We start from the raw sequence: 25,309 nt of genomic DNA on the forward strand, positions 1-25,309 counted from the left end.
AGTCTTCCAAGACAACAGTTAATCGGAGAACGCATTAATCCTAAGTGCCAGCGTGGTTTTCGGCTGAGTGTTCTGCTGTGAACAGAATTTTTTCCTTTAGGACAAACACAAGTAGAGTGTTCTGAGAAGTCCATCCTTCTGTGTGTTACACTTTTTAACATTACAAAAGCTGTTGACATGGTAAGTTGAAGAGGACATTCTGTTATTGGAGAAATTTGGTTACTACTCAGATTTTTAACATATTCATATCATTCCATGAGGGTACGAATGCCAGAATGTCATGTGATGCAAATCAGCCATGAGTATCGATACTCTGGTATACGTATGAAAGCTAAGAATAATATGCTATTATTATTGTTATTAATAGTAGTAGTAGTAAATAGTAGTAGCATCAGCAGTAGCAGCAGCTGCAGTAGTAGTAGTAGTAGTAGTAGTAGTAGTAGTAGTAGTAGTGTTGAAGAGTAAGAAACAAAATGCCAACTAAGGTCAAGCAGGGTATTAACAACACTTTTTGATCTTTTGTTTACGGAGCAAAAATTTGCCTGCACTCCCCGGATGCTATTCCTACATATTTTTCCTTGTTATATTATGCATTTGAAGATGAAGACAATGTTTACTATGCAGTTTAAGATAGGCAGCGGATTGTTTAGTTCATAATGTTTCAGAGACAATAAGTAATTCAACAGTAACATTTTTCCGATACAGCCGTTGTTGCACATGATTTTTTTTTTAGTTCTACTGCTTTTGAACACTTAGTTTAGATAAAGAAATATCAATCTGAGATGGCAGTGCAACTGACTTTCTGTCTTGTAAAAATGAATTTGATTCGTCAGATTAATAACAATAAAAATAACGCTCACCGTTTATAGCTTGTGGATTGTCGTGTTTATTTTCTGTAAAAGGAATGACCAACCTGTGAGCGCCAGTTTAAATGATTTACCAGGTTTCATCGTAGTTCCTTGAGAAAGATCTCAATGGTATCGCAGTGGAAAAATGTGGAGATCGTGAATAAGAAATTCTGTCTCCATTTATGTCCACATAAGTTGGAAAGTGCTTGTAGTTGAAACCTTTTTGGAAAGAGTGAATGGTAATTGGACTCCAAAGAACACAACAGAAAGCCAGGGAAGAGGAACGTGCCTGTGCACTGAATAGCTTGATAAATACAAACTATAAGTTACAAATAATACAGGGCTGATATTTACAAACAAAATTGACAACAGGAACAGATTAGAACCCGACTGTTTTTTTTTTTCTGTTGTGTACAAAACTTTGATTTTCAGTCTCTTTCATTATTCAGTTAGGCCATAATTATGTTACTATAATAGCATCTCTCTCTCGTCAGAATGACAACAAGAATCTCTGTGGAGATGAGACATTAAGCGACGAATGTTGTGATGGTCATTCCAGTTAGGATTAATAATCCTGCTCATGACATTAATACATTTTTTACGGAGATTTTTTTACAACACATTGCTAGTATATACGACTAAAACAAAACCTCATGTCATTGTGACTTGGGAAACCGATGTTCTTGGTGAAAAAAAAGCGTCCAAGGATCCTAGAATAAGGGAATCTGGATGAGAACCTATATATAATTTTTCTCACAATAGCTGTAATAACCATAACGTTTCATACAACCGTCGAAAATAAGCTCTATCATATAAATATCAGGAAGGACGAAACTATTAGACATTGAGAAAGAATGCGTTTTCATAATGTAAATGCAGTCGGAGACTGGCAATACATAAGATATTCGTGCTTAAATTCCGAGCATAAAATAATGACTGGTTAGCAAGTTTACCGTTGCAATATGGTAAAGAAGACAAGCTATTTCGTATTTTCTTATAGTATCCTGTTAAGAAATTTGTGAGAATAAGTCAGATTGCAGCTCTTAAATCGCTCAACCATAAAGTAGACATTGATGAACACTCAATAGAAAGACATTTGAGCAGTTTTCCTTGATAAAAGATCTTTAAAGAAAATGGATTTTTTCTTTTAATTTCGGCTTGTGAATCTTTTTTTTTTTTTAATTCGTAAAACATGGTTTTATGATTACGCGGCCAAGAGAATTTTGCAAGTCTAGACTGAAAATTCGAAATCTTTGACCAGAGACCTGCCACATCGCAGGTCTTGAAGACACACTAACGTTATTTGGTACAATAAAAAAAAAAAACTTTTTTCCTTCGAATGGTAGAGAACATAACGAAGGATGTACAAGAGTTGGGTGTATATGAAGCGACAAGATAAATGGTAATAAAACAATTTAAAACGGTAAAAAAAAATCACCTTAAGAATTTTACATTAAAATACATAAAGCGTAAAGAAAATGAGGATTGGTGAAGAGCGTGTAAATTTGGGAGATGAAGTAGTAAGTATTGTGAAAACAGGAAGTTGCAGCCAAGAAATGCGGCTCGCACAAAGAGGTATTTCCAAATGGTAATGAATATGCGATTACAATCACTGTAACAGTCTGTATAATCATCATATTCAAAGTATTTCTGGAGGCCGTTTAACGCAGACCTTAATACTTTTCCCGGGGAGCGATTTTTTACTTTTTTATGTTTAGTGATATTTCCATTGGCTTTTGGGACCAATACTTTGAATTTAAACATTCATTAACACCTGCCAGTGTAGGTGACGCAAACACTTAAGAAAACGTTGACGGTCCCATTACTGTTACGGCTAACGATAATGCTGTTCACGGAAAGATATCAGCAAGAAGGTAATACTAGTTATCATACTTTCAATCAAGAATTTGCATGCCTATCATAAAAGGAAGGAAAAATTTCAAAACGTTCGCGGAAGTATTCAATGGACTTTTCAATGGTCTGAGTTGTAAACTAGCTATTAAGTGTTTCTGTCAATAGTTGCCAAATGACGTCATCATACAGGGTGCTATGAAAGGCGCTGTTAAACATTTGTCAGTCGGACACAGTAGAGGAAAGTTCTCTTTAGTAATAATAGACATTTTTATTTATTCCACGAAAACCGTTCTTGTGCATTGAGTGTATTCACGAATAGTGTATGGAGAAGAACGTTTTATTGCCTTAATACGGTAAGTGGTAGCTTAGGCTATATTCCTTAAGCCGGTAAATGATAAAAGTGAATTTGTGTTACAGAGCTGTGAAAGGACATTGTCGGAAAGTGTGAAGCTAGCGACATTACTTGAAAGGTTATTTTTGGAGAGGGATGATCAGTCAAGAGTTTGTTCATGAAATATTTAAGATCTTAAGTACGTGTCCATTAAACAACACAGAAATACCAAAAAATTAGAAATATTAAATGAAATTTACTTGCCATAACCTGTTAAAACCAGGCAAAGTCATCGATGGAGCCCCCCTTTTCTTAAAGTTTAACGGTTTTTTATCTTTTTTGGCTAGCCGCCAGGTGTTATGACAAGGACAAAGTGGACTAAGTTTTTACGAATGACAACTAGGTGGGGATTGGTGAGAAGTACTCTTTTGTACAGTGATAAACTTTGGGAGGTAGGACTTGGTGAGACTTCTTATCCAATATTGAAAGTTAAGGAGTGCTGATGTGCACAGTGGAGGGGCAAGTAGACAAAGAAGGTTGATCAGAAGGAATAGGGGTTTAGAAAGTAGTAGTAGGTAGTCATTTGCTGGATACACTTGTTTATTTTCGTTCAGCATCTTTGTAGATACATTGATCCCAAGGATCAAAAACATTGTGGATCAGCTTTAGTTAGTGCTAGGTACTCTTCTTTCGTGTAGCTGTTTTCATCCTTAAAACATGTAAGGATCCCCTAAGACAGTTTCTAATATTGTGCTTCTACCTCCTCTCTCTTTGAAGCCATTGTCACCTGCAAGCTCCTACTCAGTTGCCGTTAACTCAGGCGGATCACTAACATTTTATTCTGTCATCATCATGAACCAGACCTTCTGTATCAACTAGACAATGCTGCAATTGCTGTTTTTTTGCTTTTCTATGATTAGAGAACATTGGGTCACTTTCCATGGACTGCAGCAAAGGTCTTTTTGTAATTTGGTCTTCCAACACCTTCCTTGAGATTGGTAGACGAATGTGACTCATTCATTATTTAGGTGGAAACGTTGGCTTTCCTCCTACTCTTGTCTCGATCCTGCGCGAATGAAACTCATCTCTACTTCATGATGGTAGCCATAGATGTTTTGGTTAATGTCTGCTGCAGTAATTGCAGCTGTCTTCGTGTAAACCATAGATACAGTCAACATGGAAAGTTCATAGGCCTTGGCAATATTATTGTGCCTTCTCCCCCTTTTTTTTTTTACCTTCATCCCAATTTCACCTCACTTCAGCTTGACAGCCACACCACATTTAATTAGATTACTTTAAGCCAAAATTTTCATAGTATTCACAGGTAGGAAAAAACTCATTTGTTTAAAAGGACACAATGCAATATTTTAACTTCAATTCACTGAAGAGTCATGACACAATTTGCCCAAAAATCTTTAAAATAACATTTAAACGTATTGAAAGGTTTCCCAGTGAGATATCATCACAATGATTCCTCGTCACAGTGACACGCTCTTAAGTCACATACAAACATGGTTCTTCCGCTCATTTCCCAGATACCAGCTCATTAAGCAACATGACTCCTGGCAATGCTTAAGTAGTTGATGAGGCTTACCATGAGTTTTGAAAATAAAACTAAATGTGCACTTAATAAATAATTTAAGAAATCATGACATTGTAAACACAGGGTCAGGTGTATCCTTTTTAAGTGTCAATCTGGTTTTACCCCAAATTCACTGAGACATGATTTTTAAAATGGACCCTTGTAATTTAGTGTATTTTGGTTCTTATCATTTTCTCTAACCTTAAACCCAAATTCCCTTCGTCTGGTCCCACCTGCTTCTTAGAGAAGTAGGAACAATTAAATGAATGGTTATCCCAAGCATTGATGGTGAAAGTAGTCCAAAAAAAATATAAGCTTTGTGTTTTTAGTAAAAGATTTATATTTCCTCATGTTTAGATCTCACATGTATGGATGGTGCACATGTTAGGCAAGGTTTTTTCCCTAATTGCAAAAATATTATTGGGCAGACGTCAGTAACTGGCACTCACTATTTGTATGGCGGAAAAGTCAAATGGACAACCCTTCTGGACTATATTTTTCCCTCTGTAAGCTAAGAGCTTGAAAGAATGGCATTGGCATTTAATGCAAAAATATATCTTTGCTTCAGTTCCCACAGCATTATAAAGGCCTTGCCTCAATTTTCATGTGGTCATGTGTAATCTATTCACAAAGCCTTTGTCAGTTATGTCATGGAGTTGTTTGTAACCATATTTTTATACCAAATTAGCAGTTAGTAAGTTCAGATTTTCAAATAACATCTTTGTGATTTGTGATGACTCTGAGGCTCTAAGTTTCAAAAAGTCTAACATGTTTTAAGATATCTGGTGTTTGTGACAGGTGTTCTCTCTTTGGAGTGTCATTTGTAGTCCAGATCATTGTTAATTTTCCTAGGTGCTCTCATTCTGGATAATGAAAGTACATAACCTTTAGGTTTGAGTGACCTTTTGACATAGTTGATATAGAATTTGTATCTGTGAGGTATGACACTCTTGTGAATGTCACCATTGTAGCAACTGGAGCCTTTAAGGTTGGTTTATCATTTTTCTGTGACAGTTTAGCAAGATTAAAGACATTTTTCGTAACAGTAATTAGATCATGATCACGCGTAAGAGGTTTGGCAGGTTGCAGCTCATCTGTGGAAATTCAAGTAGATTTTCAATATCTCGGGAAGTTAAGTAGGAACTAGTCCGGCTGTGACAGTTTTAATTAATTCGGGCAGCTTTGACAGGTAACTTGTTTATGAATTAATATGTCATAATTTGCCTCTGAGAATTTAGGCAGCTTAACTATTCTCTTGTGACTGTTTTGATGTCTTAAGTTGCTAGAGATTGATTCCTAGGGACTCTGATCCTCATCAGGAAAAGCCAAACAAGCACTCTAGTCGACATTTTTATTCCACTGGTACGTTTCGACCTTATGACACTTAGCCATTTTCGACCTAAAATAGAGGCAAAACACCAAAACTTAATTTTTTTTTCTTCTCTACTAGTAAAATACACCTTTCTTGGATTTGCATTTTACTAGCATGAAAAAAGGTTTTAAGTTTTTGGTGTTTTGCCTCTATCCTAGGTCGAAAATGGTTTAGTGTGTTAAAACCGAAATGTGTCAATGGAATAAAAATGTTGACTATAGCGCTTGTTTGGCTATTCCTTTGAGGCCTGGGGGTTTACTGCCTGCCTATGACTGTTGAGGCGATTTAAAGCTTGTTTGTAATTTCTCTAGCCTGCTTTTTGGTTCAGTTGTAACTGGTAGGGTAAATCAGAACATCTGCAGTTGTCTAGGTCAAGATTAAGTTGAGACAGCTTAGGAAGCTTACTGTTCACTTGTGCGGTGCATAAAAGGTTAGGGCTAATAATTATCTGTTGCAAGTAAAAACAAGTCCATTAGTACTTAGATTTACAGTACTACTACTGTAGAGAAATTTGTTTCTCAGTGTTTAGCTGATAGTTGTAAGGGATCCTGGAGATCATCTAAGAGACATTGCTTTTGTCAAAAAATATCTTGTGTTCTGTTAAGAAACTGTCATATAGAATTGACTACTGCAACTTGATCTATTATAATTTACCTAGGATTTAACTTCAAATGCAGTACTGTAATTGCACAATATGCATATTACAGCTGCAAAACTAGTAAATGGTGTCACACCTTTGGATAGGCCCCGTAGGGGGTTAGTGCCGCCAGTGCACCTCATGTGGTGCAATGTAGGCATTACTTAAGGGTTTTTGCAGCATCCCTTCGGCCCCTAGCTGCAATCTCTTTCATTCCTTTTACTGTACCTCCTTTCATATTCTCTTTCTTCCATCTTACTAGCCACGCTCTCTTAACAGTTGATTCATAGTGCGTCTGCGAGATTTTCCTCCTGTTACACCTTTCAAACTTTCACTGTCAATTTCTGTTTCAGCGGTGAATGGCCTTAGTTGCCCCAGTGCGTGGCATGTATGCCTAAAATCTATAAATCAATCAAACTTTTGGATAGGATTATTCCTGTATTGTTTAAGTCGTACTGTCTGTACATTATAGGTATCAACACTGGATGTCCATAGTACGTATTTAAAAGATTTGCTGTACAGAATGCAGCCAGACAATGACGTCAACACAAAAGGTTCTAATGATGGGTATAAGTTATCTGAGCTAAGAGCTTCCAAATGTTGATTTTAGCGCTACCAGGTCTGCAGCCCCATGATTGTATGCAAGCGCCCATTTTATATCTGGACTGAAGAAATGAAGGACTTAATTAGAATCTTACAGTCCGGTATGGAATACTGGGTCATTTACAAGCCAGTGGTAGAATGAGAGCTTACGGTCTAACTGTGGAGTTTTGGTTAGCCCACTGTACAGCTCAGATGTGGAATATTGGGGAGCCAAGAGCTTAAATGTGGAGTTTTTTTTAACCTACAGTTTAGCTTTAGGGTTCTGGGAGCTTACAGGTCAACCGTGGAGTTTTTGAAGCTTAAAGTTTAGTCGTGCAGAGCTTACAATGAAATTTTGGCATTTAGAATACAGTAGGCCACGGGGCTCTAAGAGAGTGCAAGATTAGTTAGATATGGTGCAATGTGACAGTTAAAGTGAAGGCATTTATGATGACTGAGGTGGGTTACTAATGATGTCATAGCAGAGCTAAATGGGACAGATAACCTAATTCTTTCTTTTTATAGCCCTAGTCTGTTAGTTTTAAAAATGGGATTCTTTCACACCACAAAAGATCATATTCCCATTGTGATTGTTGGACGAAGGATGGTATAAAAATTGGTCTTTGATTCTTCATTCCAAATAAACATGCAATATATATAACCAATATGCTCACATGGAGTTTTTTTAAATAACTGACATGCCCATGATCTTTATTGAAATCATGATTAAACATAATTGTTCAACATATAATGTATTCCAATTTCCCATGACTGGTTACATTGAGTCAACAGCTGATTAGGATGTTTTAAGGTAAGTTCATATAAATGTATGCTTTGTATGTGTAAAGGCTGCAGGTTTTAAATTGGGTCAACCCCATTTTCACTATTCCTAGGAAAATGCCGAAACATTCGCATACCACAGGAAGTCGCGAAATACAAGACACGGGCTGGCAAATGCGTTTTCAGAATTCTTGAACAATAAATCCGTTTAGAATAAATCTCAGTTATTGAAATGTTGTTAGTCCTTGCAGTCTGATAATTGTTCAATGGGACTTGTGATCCAATTTAGTGAATGAAGATGTGTGATTTTTCACATGGAGACTGTCCAGTTTAGTTTTCCATTCCTAGACTGGATTAGGTGGTATGACATTGAGATGACTTGTTTTTAGTCCTGTTCATGATTTGTCAAGTTGTTTATGATTTTGGAGCATTATTTCTAGTTAGTTTTCACTGTAAACATTGGATTTCATTCTTCGTAATTTTTAAGAAGCTGATTTTTGTCAATAAAGGAGTTTTGTTTATCTCATTCCAGTTCAGGTAAACTTATGATACCGGCTCACGTTCATATAAATGTAAACTTCTGTTCATAAAACAGATGTATGATTGTACATATGTATATACAGTATATATGTATATATATATATATATATATATGTATATATATATATATATATATATATATATATATATATATATATATATATATATATATATATATATATATATATATATATGCATATGTGTATTATAAGTATATGAATTTGTTTCATATTCTACCAAACCACTGTTTTGTTACACATTAAATTGCCTTCTTTATACTTTAGGACCATATACAATCCATTACTGAATGTTTTAAGAAAATTTAAATGTCAAAAGCGATTCCTACAACAGTAACAGCAGCCATAGTCACGATAAGCATTAAGAGTAAGAAGAAAGCTAACAAGTAACTGTAGGCCTCTTAGTGCCTACTAATGATGTAAAAAATTTTCGGCAAGAAGATCTATTAGATGTCATCATGGTAAATTTTTATACTAAATCATGGAATGTGTGCGTCGTTGTTGTTAAAAAAATTTTTTTTTGGATGGGGAAAATGACATGCTGCCGTGTAGCGTGCTTTGAAGCGTAAATAAACTTCTTTGTGGCTCTAGTTCTACGTGTCTTAAATTTTCATCTGGATAGACTGAATATGAGGTTAAGTTGCGCAAATTATTGATTACTGAACTGGAAAAATAAAGGATCAGAGTGACAATTTCATTTGGTTGAAGGACGAATGAAATGCTTGTGTTGTATTGTGACTTTCTTCGTGAAGTATTGTCAGGCAAGCACAACTGTTTCTTTATTTCAAGAGCTAGAATCCAGAAAGAGCGAAAGAACACCTCAGATGCCACCCACGTGATCGGATATATCACACTTGGATGCGATTTTTTCTATAGAACTTGAGGAATTTATGAGCAATCTTTCAGTGTTAAATTACGGTTACTTTGAAGTTCAAAAATAATTCTTTTTTTGGTCTTTCATTTGGCCTAGTATTTTTTTTTTATAAGGTAATGATGAGTCCTCGTAGGACTGGTAAATATTCAGTGTTTTATGTAATCTATATATATTGTATTTAGAAGGATGAGAAAGGGACTTTCTGGTATCTCGAAAGCCCACAGAAGGAATGACTGACACTGTCAGGCAAAAGAATAACAAGACATTATTGGCAAATGACGACCCCGGGGTAGATTGACACACTAGATGATTCGGCAGATTGTGCACGGGTTAAGGCCATACTCCTGCGTAAGTGTTTAAAGATACTAAAAGGACCAGATTTCTTTGGGAGGTAATGACCAAGCATTTTCTTGGTAGTTAGAGAACTGCCTAGGAACTGGAATTAATTTTTGCTTGTATTTTATTTCTTAAATCTCGACCAAATCTAGAATACTTTATAATACACCTGACCCTTGCCGAGATAGCATATGAATCAATATATTTTATTTTTTTGAAACAAGGTGCCATGGAGTTATGATGATGGCTGCGCTTAAAAGTCAACTTGTCTAAACAGATCTTGTTTAATGAAAGGAGAATGGTATAAGTGGGTGGTTTGTTCCTTACCATCAGTAGCGTGCACATGTCGTTTACTTAGCCACAGTGTTGTTTATCATTTTTATATCAATAGAAAGTAGGTCAAAACATCAAAATATTGTGTAGTTTATAGTTCAGACAGTTTATATAACACTTCGTAGTTTTGGTCATACTCACCCTCTTTCACACGCGCGCGCACGCACCACACTATCGTTGCAATGACTATGGTCAACGGAACTGCCAAGGTCTAGACCTTGGTAACTGCTGTTAGGAGAAGTTAATCTCTTTAGCAGTGCAGTTGTGTATTCCAGTCTTGTGTTTCTATTTTGTACATATCAAAACATCCAAATTGGTTTTATTTATGTAAATATAATACAACTTTGTACTGCATACTACAATACTAAAGGCTGTATATACCAGTAGCGCCCGCAGAAATTTGATCGGGGCGGGGGGGCGCGGCTAGGGCCACTTTCCATATCACCCAGTCTCTCTCCCCTAAAACTGATGAAGACTCGGCCCCACCTAGGAAAGCTGTACCACCAAAGTTAGGTACTTTGGAAGACAGGGTAATGTTCACAACTATATTTTTTGTGGTAGACGACTTATTTTAGCCAATTATGCTTTTCAGGTAACTTAACTTCAAAGGAAGTAACCCAGATTCCTCTGTAGTCATGTTTCACACATTTGTAACCAACCGGTCATCTGCTTACTGTATAACTTGACAATGAAAACGTTCCGTGAGGTATGTTTTATTGTTGAATGGAAATTTCATTTTTAGATTTGACAACTGGTATTTGTGGAGCATCACTCCTTTGCTGATAATCTGTCTTAGTTCCAAAAGATGTTTTTTTCTCAGTGACCTACTCTATTAATACAGTGGAGAGAGAAGAATAAAGTAATTAGCAACTCTGTTAATACAACGGAGAGAGAATATTAAAGTAAATAAATACCAACTCCTGAAGAATCTCTTAACAGTATTAATTGTAACCTAAACCATTTATGAAATTTTATATTATTCCTTTTCTCTGTATTATTTTACAGAGACTATAATTACTGTAACTGTTTCGGTATTTATTTTATATCTCATTAAAATGAACATTTCTCCAAACCACTTCCATCGAGAGTGAAAACCAACAAGAAACTGCCAACATATAGAGATTGTCACTCTTGCTTTTTTTGGATTGTCGCCCTATTTCACGCTTTTTCGGGTGCATGGTTGCCGTGTGGGGCAACCATGCACGTGAATGGAAATGGTAGTCAATTCACCCTCCCCTTCCTCCATTTCTTTCATAAGAACATGCGCCTTTTGTTAGGTTAGGCTGAGAAAGAGTGAGTTTGGATGGTTCAATGCAGATGCACCTTTCTTAGCATAAAAACATTATCAAAATCGGTTGTGAATGAATATTTATACCAAAAAACATAAACAGATGGCAGTGCAGCGGAACAATTATGTAAGACTTGAACTAAACACTGTGCCTTATGTATGCACACAAATTATAATTGGTTCATCACCGGCTAATCACATATCCGTAACTATTAATTCATAATGGAATTGAAGAAAACCTGTTCAAATTGATAAGAAGAAATAGCAGAACCCAAATAACATAAGTAATAATGAACTCCACAAAAGAAAAAACTTTATCCTCTAATCCTCATTGTCTTAAATTTTTGTACATTCCAGGATGATCGTTACATTAGCTGTACATTTACTTGGAAATGACTACCAAGTTGCGAACTCCTCCTACCCCCAAAGATCCATTTACTTAGTGTTGACTCTGATGCTTCATGAAGCCTTCATCACATCCAAGAGGACATAACCCGTCTTGGTTCAAAATATGTAAGTATATACCCCTGATGAATTTGGTGCTAGCATTGACAATGATGGTAAAATAGGACCCCTTTCTTGTTTATAAGTTTTGGGAATAAACTTTTAAATCCTTAAGCTTTACGAGGACTGCTGCGATCGTCAGAGGGAATGATAATAGTTAAAATTTTCCACTTAAGCCACATTGTATTTTAATGTTTTAGATAAAATTAACACCGGCCAAGTTCTTAGGGACACTAAGCTCTCCAGATTCGTCAGGGAAGCTAATAACCCAGATCTGTTCTTTGGCCAGGTAGAAAGCCAAATAACTGAGTTTGGTGAACCACACCCAGGATTATTGGCCCCCATTGAACAGCAGATGGGCAGCACCCTAAACTGGAAAGCGTGTTTAGCAGTATAAAGCTCAATGCTAAGTTGCATTGAACTGGGTACAGATATCTCACAAATTGGGGAGCTGATAGACCAGCTTTAACAGTACTGTACAAGCAACTGTTACATCTCTTCTAGGCTATGGATATCAAAGGAAAAATTAGCCACGGATACAACGTGAAAAAGTCTATATCCAGTTCATAAGAGGGGGGACTCAGAGTATGCACAGGAGCTTTTAAACCCTCCCCAAATTTGTCAGCCCTAGTTAAGCATGGCGAACCGGCTCGTAGGGCTTCATCGTTACTCAGGAAGAGTAATAATGCATAATGCAATAAAAATATAGGTAAGTGACTCACCAGCAAAAAACTTATCAATATCTGTGATTCCTGCTCTTGTAAGCATTAAGGGGGTGAAGATGGGAATATACTATGTCAAGATCACACGTAGATATTCCCGTTTGTGTTTATATAACAACTCTGAAACCCATTATCAACATTCATTGGCAGAATATGATGAAATAATGAACTTAGAGCAACAAATTAAAACAGATCAAGCCCCGTGTTGAAATATGGAATTTATCATATTAAAAGGAATGACACTTGCAAGTAATTTTGATTCCACTTAGAATCTGTCACTAAACGTTTGACCCGTGGATATTTGATGATTACCCCACATGGTCCTATCCCTATGTGCACCAAATGTAAAGAAATAATATCAGGTTATACAATTTTTTTGTGAAAGTTGAAAATATACTGGACACGGAATGTCAGTTTTTTAGAAATACCCCCTCGACGTGGGACCACCGTCGTGAGGGGCCTCTTGAACCCCTGGAATTTGTTCCTGGGTTTGAGTCCAAGAGTCCCATATATCATTATATATTACTTTGGGTCCATTTTTGTGGAATTTTCCACTTTTGGTAAAGTTTATTGGACCTGATAAACAGGAAAAGGTATCATAGCTGGGACTGGGCTTATATACGAAGCTAAATAGTGGGAACTGTGGTAGGATCATCAACTACCCGATAATTTTTGGAACCGAGAGATATCAGAGTGATAGCTCAAGGGTGGAACTATTCTGCAGGGCTAGGCCATGGATTCCAGGGGTGGTCTGGTTCTTGGGATAGGACTCTCGGCATTCTGTCCGGTTTGCCCATAATATGATTACAGTGGGAATGATTATATTGTAATACTTTCAGTCCTAACAAGCAGGTTTGGCTTAAACTTGGCCCATTTATTGTGTCGTGCCATCCCCTGTGGGGTAGGGTCAGGGACAGGCATTTGGGAGTCGACTCTCACGTGTGCCATTCGTAGAAGAATAAGGTCCATGAAAGGCTGATGATATCTTTTTAAGGTTTTCAGGTTTACTGTCTTTTTTTTTATGATATTCGATCTTTATGAGTAGTAGCAATAAAGAATCGAGTACCCGTGGACCCTCTGATGATACCATTTTGGCACAGATGATGTCTGCACCCTCACCTGACAACCTGTGTTTGGAAAAGTATAGGAAACCTAGTGTAATCAGACTGGAACCCTATGCTCCAGCACGGAGCAAAGGTAAAGGAACCGGAAATGTATGTGAAATAGGACCAGGTATATTTGAAACCTCTTATGATAAATATTTGACTTTTGATCTGGAAGATTCTAATTGATATATTTAATGTGTACGGAGACATTGTGAAGTGTTGTGGCCAAGGGCTTAAGATATCATCTGAAGGTCGAGGAAAACTGACAGTAGAATCGGCCTTAGCGAATGAAATGAAAAATTATAAGCATTTTCGCATCTCGGAGGAGTTAAAGCAGACTGCTCAGTACATGCTTTTTGGAGTCACACCAAAGGAATGATATTTAAACCCCAGATGATGACATACTCAGAAGAGAAGCTTGTAGAAGAATTAAAAGATCAAGGTGTGATTAGAGTTGAAAGAATAAGGAAGATTAATGGAGCCTTAGTTCCACTTCCAAATTCAATTATGACATTTAATTCGACCCGCTTACCTAATGTAATAAAAGCGCCATGGTTATGCTTTATGGTTAAGCAGTATATCCCAAGAACGAGATGTTTTTATTGCCAAGAATATGGACATATGTTAGGGTCTTGTAGGCAGAAGCTACAAAGCAAGCCTTTCACATGTGTTAAATGTAGTGAACCTGAATATGGTGTATGTGATAAAGAAGCAATATGTATACATTTTGGAGAGAATCATCCATCATCTTCACAGAATTGTGATGTGTACATTATGGAAAAGGAGTTACAGACATTTAGGATAACTGAGCGTATCACATTTAGAGAGGCAAAAGAGAAAGTATTAAATCAGTATGTTAGATCTAGCATATCCTTTTCCAGTATTGCTGCTACCAGAAGAAGGAATATAAATGCTACCAGAGGTGCTTCCCTTGGCAATGTGAAGGGAAGATCAGTGGCGACCTGTATTCCCGCCTCTTTGGAGGCTGTGCCAGTGGTTTCTGCCGTTCCTGCCTTTTCAAAGGAAGCACCAGAGATTTCTGGCACCCCTGCCTCTTTGGAGGCAGCACCAGAGGTATCTGGCACTCCTGCCTCTTTGGAGGCAACGCCAGTAATTTCTGGCTCTCTTGCCTCTTCAGAGGCAGTGCCAGTGATTTCTGGCGCTCCTGCCTCCCAGGAGGCTGACCCAGTTATACCTGGTGTGTTGACTTCTTTGGATGCTGCGCCAGCTATGGCTGGCATTCCTGCCATATTGGAGGCTGTATTATCATTATCTGGTGCTTGTGTCACCATGGATCCTGCGCCAGCTTTAACTGGTGCTCCTGACGCTTTGGAGGATGCACCAATTTTGTCTGACCCTCACACCCCTCCTCAGGCAGCCCCAGCTTTGCCTGGTGTTCCTGAGATTGATATCCTGTTGAAAAGGAAGGCAGCCATAAATAATCCGTCTCCTTCCGGGAAAAAGGAGGAGCAAGGCAATAAGCTGCAAGCACTTAAAAGATGCTCCAGTTTAATGGCCTCAAAAGCAAAGTAGAGTTCAGTCATTTTCTCCAGTGGAACTGTCTGGGATTAAGAGCTAAATGGGAAGAACTTAGGCTGCTCATATGAGAAGTGTCTCCTGTATACCTTTGCAGACTGTGATTGGTAATACGTGTTTCAGCCCACGAGAGTATACGGCCTATCGTTCCACTTACAACATAATTATAGGAAGCCATGAGGGTGTAGTTTTATATGTTCATAATAACACCCCACAAAATCCTAGTAGTATATACAGTCTACACTGTGGGTGATAGGTGTGCAGATCCATTTGCAAAGAACATATACAGTATGTTCTCTATCTGCCACCTAGTGAAGTCTTCCTAACTGATGAATTTAAATCCCTCATTCAACAGCTACCACGTCCCTTTGTTATTCTGGGAGATAGGAACAGTAGAAACCCCTCTTTGGGGTTACATTATTACCAATCAAAGAAAAAATTGCTTGTGTTCCAACATAGAAAGTGAAAATGTGGGAATTCTGAACACGGGGAAGTCTACAAATTTTCATGTTCAAACAGGCACATTATCAGCTATTGATTTATCTGTATGCAGTGATGGCTGCCTCATTGATTTTAATGGGAGAGTAATAAATAGTAATGAATGCACTTTCAAATCCTCTACCTTCGAGGCTACCTAAATGGAACATTGGTAAATCTGATTGGGCGAACACACCTCAATAGATGACTCGGCTGATGACTTTAACTGTGTGGATGATGCTCTTGACTTTTTGAATACAGTTATATTCTCAGCTGGTCTATACCCAGGACGTCGGGGATATTTATCCGCTGACCATTTCCCTGGAAACTCAGAACTATAAGGTCAGCTTTCACCATATATTCAGACGAAAATGTGAGTAATACCACGTTGAATTTCGAAAAGCAAGGGCTCATTTCTGCACGGAAATTAAAAAGGCACGAAAGGAATCTTGGACTATTTTTATATTTTCACTAAATTCAAAAACACCCAAGACTTTAGTCTGGAAGAATTAGAAAAATAGCAGGCAAATTTACTCGTCAACCTCCAGTTATCAAGATCAATGGTTGCGAAGTAGCAGATCCCCAGTTAGTGGCAAATGAGATTGCTAATCATTTTGCAAATGTTGCAGAGAAAAATGATGACAGATCCTATTCAGCTCTCAAAGAAGGCTAATGGAACAGGTAGCAATAGATGTTGATACATCATGGAATGAACAATACGGTGTACCTTTTACTATGAGGGAGTTTGAATCAGCCTTAAGTAAATGTAATGAATCAGCTCCTGGACTGGAAGATATAACATATTCAATATTGAGCATACCCCCGAAAATACCAAACCTTTCATATTAAGCTCTATTAACTGAATTTTCCAAGAGCATATCCTCTCCAAGCTTTGGGAGATGTTTAATTACTACCATTCATGAAACCAGGGAAAGACCCATTAAAGACAGAGAATTGTCGTCCTATTGCAATGACATCAAGTCTGTGTAAGATAATGGAAAAAATGGTGAACACGTTTGATGTGGTACTTAGAACGTGGTAAATATCTTTTGCCCGCTCAGCGTGGTGTCTAACTATGCACTTCACAACTGATGTGTTGGTTCAAATGGAATCTTTAATATGTGAAGCTTTTGCTAATAAGCAGCATTACGTCACTGTTTCATTGATCTTGAGAAGGCTTACGATACAATGGAATTCTGAGGGTTCTTTATGAATGTAACTTCAGAGGCAATTTACCTCATCTTGTCAAGGCATTTTTAAAAAATAGGTTATTTCAGGTTCAGGTTTGAGCAACAATGTTAGATGTATTCCACCAAGGAGGAGTGCCACAGAGAAGTGTTTTAAGTATAACCTTGTTCGCCTTAGCAGTGATTGGGGTATCCAAAATAATTCCCCCAGATGTAGCTTATACTCTTTTCGACGACGACCTTCCGTTATGTTTTGCAGCAACGAGGACGCCAATGGCTGAACGCCGCCTTCAGCTCTGCATTGATAACATAAGTAACGTGGGCTGACGTGAATGGATTTAGGTTTTCAGCTAGTAAAACGGTAACCATGCACTTTTGCCTTATGAGAGGATTCCGTCCTGGTCCAGATCTGTTCATACGTGGGAAGAAAATTCGCTTCTTGGTGAAACAAGGTTTCTTGGATTGATTTTTGATAGCATGCTGGCATGGATTCCACATCTGAAATATATTAAGACAAAATACTTGAAAGCAACGAATGTGCTGAAAGTTCTGTCTCACACTTCGTGGGGTGCAGACCGAACTCAGATGTTGAGACTGTACAAAGCCTTGATTTTTTTCAAAATTAACTTATGGGTGTGAAGTGTACACTTTAGCAAAGCCTAATAGCCTTAAAATGCTCAATTCAATTCATCATGGAGGAGTAAGATTGTGTACAGGAGCATTTAAATCATCTCCCACCGAGAGCATGCTGTGAGATGCCTCTGTATCTTCATTATTTTCTTAGAGTAAAATTTTTACCCATGCGATTAAACATGCCAAGGATGGAGATTTTACCAGCAAAGTATTCCAGAGGTAAAATTTTGAACATGTTTTCATTTTACCGAGGCAGAAATGTCCTATTAGACGATGCAGTCAATATTTTTAGATCATTCCTTGCAACATGATGACTCCGTTGCAGTTTTCACCGATGGCTCAAAGTCAGATGCTGGCGTTGGCTTTGGAGTGGCCTTCCCAGATAAAGAAAGGGGTGGAAGATTATCATCTGTTGCACTTATGTTTACAGCAGAACTGCATGCAATTTTAAAGGCCTTAAAGGCAATTTTAACTCAGAATGGAATAGTTTTACTCTATATTGTGATTCGAGAAGTGTTCTTCAGTCGTTGGAATCTTTTAATTCTTTAAACCCTCTGATTTTAAAGATACTGGAATGGCTTCTTTTAGTGAAGGGATAAAAAAATAAAATTTTGCTGGGTGCCTTCCCTTGTTGGGGTGATTGGGAACGAGGAAGCTGATCGCCTTGCTAAGTCAGCAGTCACCTCCCCAGAACCCAGAAGATGCCTACTGCTATATCGGGATGCATAGCCTATCCTCTAGTAGATCAGATAATTAAAAAGTTTTGACAATCCCTTTGGGAAAATATTTTAAATAAAAAAAATGCTCAGTATTTCGTCATCAGTGTCTCCTTTGGCGTATTCTTATATGCCAAGGAGGCAAGAAACGATGTTGTGCAGGCTTAAGGATTGTACATACAAGGCTCTGGCGCGTGTTCTTGAAGTCCGGCGAAAATCTTTCATTCTGCGAAGATTGTATTGTGCCCTTGACTGTGAGACATCTGCTGATCGAATGTCCCATTCTTGGGAATCTAAGGCATAGGTTCCTGTCATAGGGACGTGACAGAGGAGGACATTTTATCCCAGCTACAATTCTCGGTGAGGATTTAATATTGAGCAGTTTTATATCTTTGTGAGAATGGCTGGCATTCTCAACAAATTTTAAACCTTATACACACTCAGTATGCATATATAGTATATATGAATTTACAGATATTAAATATACATTTACATATTTAGATATTTCCGATGTGAAACCCTTTTGAATTTATCTTTCCTAGTTTCCTATTAAATTTTAATACTGCTTCAATAACCTAAGTGTTGTCACGACAGTTTTAGTAGTCATATACCAATCATTTTGAGAAATAAAAAAATTTTGTCAATCATCATCACGTTCAGCAAATCCAATTATGAAGTTTTTATAAAGCTGTAAATTAACCAATTCTGAACTTTACTAATACAGATATTCCGAGACAATCCTCTGGGCCATCCTTGTGAGAGCTTAATAAAATATTAGCTCAGTGGTTTGGCTGAACTACCTAATAGTGATATGACAAAGAATGGCCACGTAGATGATGAAGCAGACATCTACATTAATATTCAGTTTTTGCAGAAACTATTATCTAGTTTCTTTCCCTCTGACATTGAGAGCAGTAGTCTTGGTAGAGCTAAAGGATTATAGCGTGTTTTTAACAATATACCAAAATTACAAACAAGAAAAGGGTTTTCAATTTATCCTCATCTTTGAGGAAGTTTAATTGCTCTTCATAGTCTCCATTATCAACAATAATGATTAAGTTAAATGTAGATTTATGAAAATTACTTCAGATATATCATAATTTGAGCAAAAATAGTGTTGATTTTGCACTGTATAATTTAGAATAATAAGTTAATTCCAGTTTTCAAGCAATGTTTTCCCTAGCACACCCGTTTTACTTTTAAGGTTTTCTTTCGCTGTTACGCCTACATCCTAAGGTGCTGGAATTGTCTTTAGAGTACAAGTGAATGATTTTACCAAATGATTTCGCATAAACATTCATCCCATTTCCTCGCCTTAGAGAGAGAGAGAGAGAGAGGGGGGGGGGGGTTTAGGAATAAATAAGAGAGAGTTTAGGAACAAATTTTATTTACATAAAGTTTAGAACAAATTTTATTTACATAACGTAATAGGTAACAGTCGACTAAAGATCCATGTTAAAATTATCATCAGGTTAACAGGAATAAACAATTTAGTAAAATTAATTTATAGTTAACATTAATGTTTTTGAGACTAGAATTTGGGAAAAAAAAACTAGTAAATATTCATGCAACTAACATTTCCACTCATTTTAAATCCATGCATACGATCGAAAATACAATACATCAGTTATAATGTCTGCCTTCGTTTCATGAAACTATGATTATTGCAAATAAACTTCAGTTTCATTAATATGAAATGAAGAGCTCCAGTAAAGATTATGCGCATTCATTTTCAATCTGAATTTTATATCTGGAACCAGATAAAAAGCTCTGTGGATAAATTTACGTTACCACAGGGAAAATACAGGAAACATTATTTCATAAACGGACAAATTATCCTGAAAAACTTAAAATTGCTAAATAAAAATTGAGTGATACTTGAATGATACAGTGGCTGTTGAACCTCGATGGACTAAAGTTGCTTTCCATAGTTTCCCTGAATTTAAATACAATAAAATACAAAATCTATATACAGACCTTTTATCAATTCTATTCCCGTTGAAGTAAATGGTTCTTCTAAGGAATTTCCGGGCCCAGCAATTATCATCAGTGGTCAGGTTGATTTTTTTTCCATAGTTTCCCTGAATTTAAATACAATTTTATTTTCAATTCTATTGGATTATGGTTTATAGTTCATCTTGATTTTTGCACTACTTCTTTTATTTTCGGATTATGGTTTATAGTTCTCTTGATTAACTACCTCATCGAAGTCTTTGTTCTATAAAGAGGACTTTGAAGTTTCTTTTTGCATATCTTCAGGTTTTTTTAGTTAATGGGAAAATCACTGAATAGTTTGGGTGACGTGTGCTCAGAAGTCCATTTTCCATTAACTCATTTTGTCTCAAAAACTACATTAAGTAAGTACCTTTAGGAGATATCCAATATATCTGGCTCTTATGTAAGTGACAGTCTTTTCAATTCGTTTATTCTGAATTGTATTTAAAGTCATATAACTTACGAAGGTTTTCTCAACAGTGATATGTCAGTTAGGTTTTCTCAACAGTGATATGTCAGTTAGTGTAGCACAATGACTTATTTTTCTCAATATTTTTTGTTTACCATTACCATTGATTGAAAATTCAAAGAATTGCCCTTTAATATATTCGCATGACTACCCTTTAATAATTTAAAGTTTTATTTTTTACTCATGTATATTTTTGATAAGTAACATGTTTTTATTTTGTTACAGAATGTGATTCACAATGGTCAGCGAAAGGCTCGATTCCAATCAACAATGTCTGCCCTCGGCGATGGGAACAAGGAGTTAGGAAAACAATCTGTCCTCTGATGACGGAGATGGAGGCCTGAAGATCAAAACGTTTGTAAGGTGTCAAAGAAACGAGCAGGTAAAAGTTACTGCTGCTTTATTACAGATCCAGGCAGCTTATATTGCGGCCGACTGACGCCGGGCCGCGGGAGACAATGGAATTGACTGTGACCTGAGGTCGAAACAATAAACAATAATATGCAGTGAACGAGTACAAAGTACAATACAAAACATACAGAGCTACAATATGGATACAGTCTTGATGCCTGTGAATGAAGAAACATGTGATACACAATGTGTGACATTTGTATAAATACCATAAAGTAAAATGATTAAAATGCGTGACCTGGCACGTTTTAGGCGTGACTAATTGAGCTTGAAGAAAATGGGAAGTCACCAAAGAAAACAAGCTCAGCGGAGACTTAATTAATGGCGCCGCCGAAAACACTATCCTGGCGCCGATGTGGTGACTTTACAAATACTCCCAAGACGAGGGACGCGTCTGACTAATCCCCCTGTATCTGCTGGGGCGCTGAAAGGGTGCCGGCTCCTTGAAGATAACGGAGGGGCCTCCCGCCTGTGAGGCTGCTGGTTGGGCGGTCCCTTCCTGGGGCGGCGCGCCCTGCGGTGAGGCGTGCTGGAGTGCGGTTGGGTGCTGCGTCGCTGCGGGACTCCGACAGGAAGGCGGGCTTTGCCGTTCTATGGAAACCCAGTCGTCCTTGCGCAGTGCCAGCTGGAACGCCTTGCTGTTTCGTTCCAGCACGCGGAAGGTCCCCTGTAGGGCTTAGTTAGTGGTGGACGGACGGCGTCGACTCTGACGAAGACGTGGGTGGCGGATGACAGCTGTGGCGGCATGAAGGTGGTTGCTTTGTGGATGTATGGCGCCTGCAAGGCGAACTTGCCGGCCACGTCGCGGAGCCTCTGCAGTGATGGGAGTGGCGTTCATCCGTCACGAGCTCTCCGGCACCACGAGGGTTCCCCATAGGTTTGTTCAGCTGCGGATGGGGTGCCGTCGGCTCTGGGGCGGTCCTCAACCGAGGAGGACCCGGCAGCTGATGTTTCCAGTCCTCGGCGGTGCAGCGGGCCATGAGGGGATGACTTTAGGGACCTGTGGAACCGTTCGACCAGGCCGTTGGCCGCTGGGTTGTACGCTGTGGTGGTGTGGTGCGTGGTTCCCAGCAGTTGAGCCAGGGCAGACCACAACTCGGAGAGAAGCGGGGCCTGTCGGTTGTGATGGTCCGGGACGCCGGGCGGCTAACCCAACTGGAGAGCAGGGCCTCGGCGCACGCGCTGGCGGTGGCTTCTTGCATGGGTGTGGCTTCGGGCCACCTCGTCGAACGGTCTACCACCGTCAGGAGGTATCTGGATCTGCCTGATGGAAGGGCCCGACGACGTCGATGTGGATGTGGCGAAGCGGCGCCCTGGCTGTGGGAACTCGCCTACCCCGACTGCGTGTGACGACCCACCTTACAGGTCTGGCACTGCAGGCACTGTTTTGCCCAGGCCGTGGCGTCCTTTTGCACCCGTGCCAGACGAACTTTTTGAAAGCAGTTTGGCGTGGTCCTGCGGAGGTGCGAAGGCCGTGAATTATGTCGAATACCTGGCGGCGTGAGGCTGGAACCAAGGGTGGGGCTGACCTGTGCTGATGTCACAGAGCAGGCTGGGGCCTCCGGGCGAGGTCACGTCCGCCACTTGAGGATGTGATGGCGGTGCGGTATGCTGGGGTTTCTGGGTCAGCGGCCTGTTCTCTGGCAAGGTCCTGGTAATCTACACCAAGCTGCACTGCGTTCAACTCGACTCTGGAGAGGGCGTCTGCTCGGATTTTCTTGCCGGGAGGTACCTGACGGAACAGGTAAATTCGGCTATGGCTGAGAGGTGGCGCTGCTGTCTGGAAGACCATGCGTCCCCTGCTTCGTGAAGGCGTGAACCAGTGGCTGGTGGTCTGTGAAGATTGTGAAGGCGTCCCTCCAGGAGGAACTTGAAGTGCCGAACTGCGCGGTACATCGCGCAGAGTTCCCTGTCGAAGGTGCTGTAGCGGGTCTCTGGGACTGAACTTCTTGCTGAAGAAGGCGATGGGCTGGGGGCGCCGTTGATGATTTGCTCCAGAGCAGCACCGCAGGCGGCGTTACTGGCGTCTGTCGTCAGCTGGAGGGGCCTTGGGATCCTGGTGTGCCAAGGCGGTTGCCTTGAAGGCGGCCTTCGTCAAGGAAAAGGCCTGCTGCTGGCTGGGTCCCCAAGACAGGGACTTCGGTTGGCCTTTTAGGACTGCCGTCAGGGGGGCCGTGGTGTGCGCGATCCCGGGGATGAACCGCCTGTAGAAGTTTACCATCCCAAGGAACTCCTGGACGGCCTTGATGGAGGTGGGTGTCGGGAACTTGGCTACGGCTGCTACTTTCGATGTAAGAGGGCGGACGCCTGTCGGAGACACCTCGTGACCCAGGAATTCTGCTTTCTGGACGCCGAAGGTACACTTGTCGAAACGGACGACGAGGCCGTTCTCTTGGAGGCGCTGGAGGACTGCTTTGATGTGTCTCTGGTGTTCGCTGTGAGACCTGGAAAATATGAGAATGTCGTCGACGTAGCAGACGCAGAATTTTAGGTCCCCAGGATGCTGTCCATGAGCAGCTGGAAGGTGGCCCGGCGTTCCTCAGCCCGAAGGTGGAGAAGGCGAACACATAGGACCCGGCGCGTGATGATGGCTGTCTTTGGTATGTCCTCTGGCGCAACAGGTACCTGGAAATAAGATTTAAGAAAGGTCCAATTTAGTGAATATTTTGGCCCCGTGAAAGGAGGCCGTGAGGTCTTGCATGTTGGGTGAGAGGGTAGTGGTCGGGCTCTGTTGCAATGTTGAGCCGCCTGTAGTCGCCGCCGCAGGGTCTCCAGGAGCCGTCCGGTTTCTGCACCATGTGGAGGGGGAGGCCCATGGACTGGAGGCTTTCCTGCAGATGCCCATCTGTTCCATCTCCCGAATGCTTTTTTTCGCCTCCCTGAAGGCGCTGAGGGGCCTGCGAAACTTCGCATGTGTCGGGGCCCTTTAGTCACTATATGGTGGTAAATGCCGCGCTTGGCTGGGGCCCCGGGGACTTGGCGAAGCTCAGGCTTAAATATCTCAGGAACTCCGACAGTAGGTGTGCATACTGGTGGGGGCGACGGCACTGATGGTGGGTCTGGGTCCGCCGTTAATGGGAGAGACCGGCAGGAGTCGGTATCGAGGAGGCACTGCGCCCCACGTCGACTAGCAGGCCAAAGTGCGCCAGAAAATCGGCCCCCAGGAGTGGGGTTCCTACGTCCGCGGCGATGAAGTCCCAGGAGTAACTCTGGCCAAGGATGGAGATCGACAGGAGCCTGGTGCCGTAGGAGAGATGGGGTTCCGTTGGCGGCCGTCAGGAAGCGGCCGGGTCTGGTGTCTGGTTGCGGTCCTCTGGATGCTGGGAAGACCGATTTAAAGGCCCCTGTGTCGACCAGCATCATTCTGCCGGAGACGAGTGTCGCAGACGTAAAACCTACTGTTTTTGAGGCCCTGGGTTCTTCGGCTGCCATGGCGGCCTGTCCTGCTGGCCGCCACCCCGTTTTTGAACGGGCGAATGAGCAGGGCGGCAGGCAGTTTCGGGCGTCCTTTCCGAACCACTTGTGGTAGCGACAGAAGCCGGGGACCTCCATCTGCTGTGGTTCGGTGGACGTCTGTTGGCGATGGCGTTGACGGGCTGCTCACGTCCTCTTCAGGCTGGACGGAGCTGACCGGCTGTGTGGCCGGTTTTAGCCTAGCTGTGAAGCCTTGACGGAGTCTGTGAGGTGTGCGCCGTCTCTATGAGGTCCTCGACAGGCATGGTGTAGGGGTGAGCGATCTGGTTGCGTACCTCCGGGAGGAGTTGGCGAAGGTAGATTTCCCGTGTGAAGCTTATCTCCTGCCGCTTCTTTGTGCCACCCAAGTCTGGTAGTGACAGGAGATCTACGACCATGCCCCAGCGTCTCTTGAATTGAGGTCGTGGCGTGGGTTTATGGCAAGGTCGATAGCACGGGCGGCCCGCTCGGCGATGGGCAGGGAGCAAGCTTCAAGGAGGAACTTTTTGTGGAGTTGCGGGAGGGCCTCGATGCGGGGGCAGGCGGGTGTGATGGGAGGTAGGTAAACCTCCGAGTCCGCGAGGTCCACGTTTAACTGCCTGAAGGAGGGGATATCCGCGTCCATGCTCGCTCCTTTGACCCCTTACTGGAGTGGGGTACTTTCGCGTCAGTACGCACTTTCGTGCGCCGTGTGGTTCCGCTAGTGACGCTGGTGGGGTACGCCGA

At 40.6% G+C, this 25,309-nt stretch overlaps 1 long non-coding RNA gene across 3 annotated transcripts; it reads left to right on the top strand.

Annotated features, from left to right (window-relative positions):
* The first annotated feature begins 2,924 nt into the window (after nt 1-2,924).
* On the top strand, nt 2,925-21,094 carry LOC136850377 (uncharacterized). Of its 3 annotated transcripts, XR_010856607.1 has the most exons (4): nt 2,931-3,055; nt 10,679-10,792; nt 11,732-11,887; nt 20,515-20,717. It is a non-coding gene; the product is annotated as an uncharacterized lncRNA (long non-coding RNA). The 3 variants fall into 3 exon arrangements; XR_010856606.1 differs by lacking the exons at nt 10,679-10,792; nt 20,515-20,717 and adding an exon at nt 20,945-21,094 and having other exon boundaries at nt 2,925-3,055; XR_010856605.1 differs by lacking the exon at nt 10,679-10,792 and having other exon boundaries at nt 2,925-3,055.
* The last annotated feature ends 4,215 nt before the right edge of the window (nt 21,095-25,309 follow it).

The sequence above is a fragment of the Macrobrachium rosenbergii genome, chromosome 22 (assembly GCF_040412425.1).
Source record: "Macrobrachium rosenbergii isolate ZJJX-2024 chromosome 22, ASM4041242v1, whole genome shotgun sequence".
In the NCBI taxonomy this organism is placed as follows: Eukaryota; Metazoa; Arthropoda; class Malacostraca; order Decapoda; family Palaemonidae; genus Macrobrachium; species Macrobrachium rosenbergii.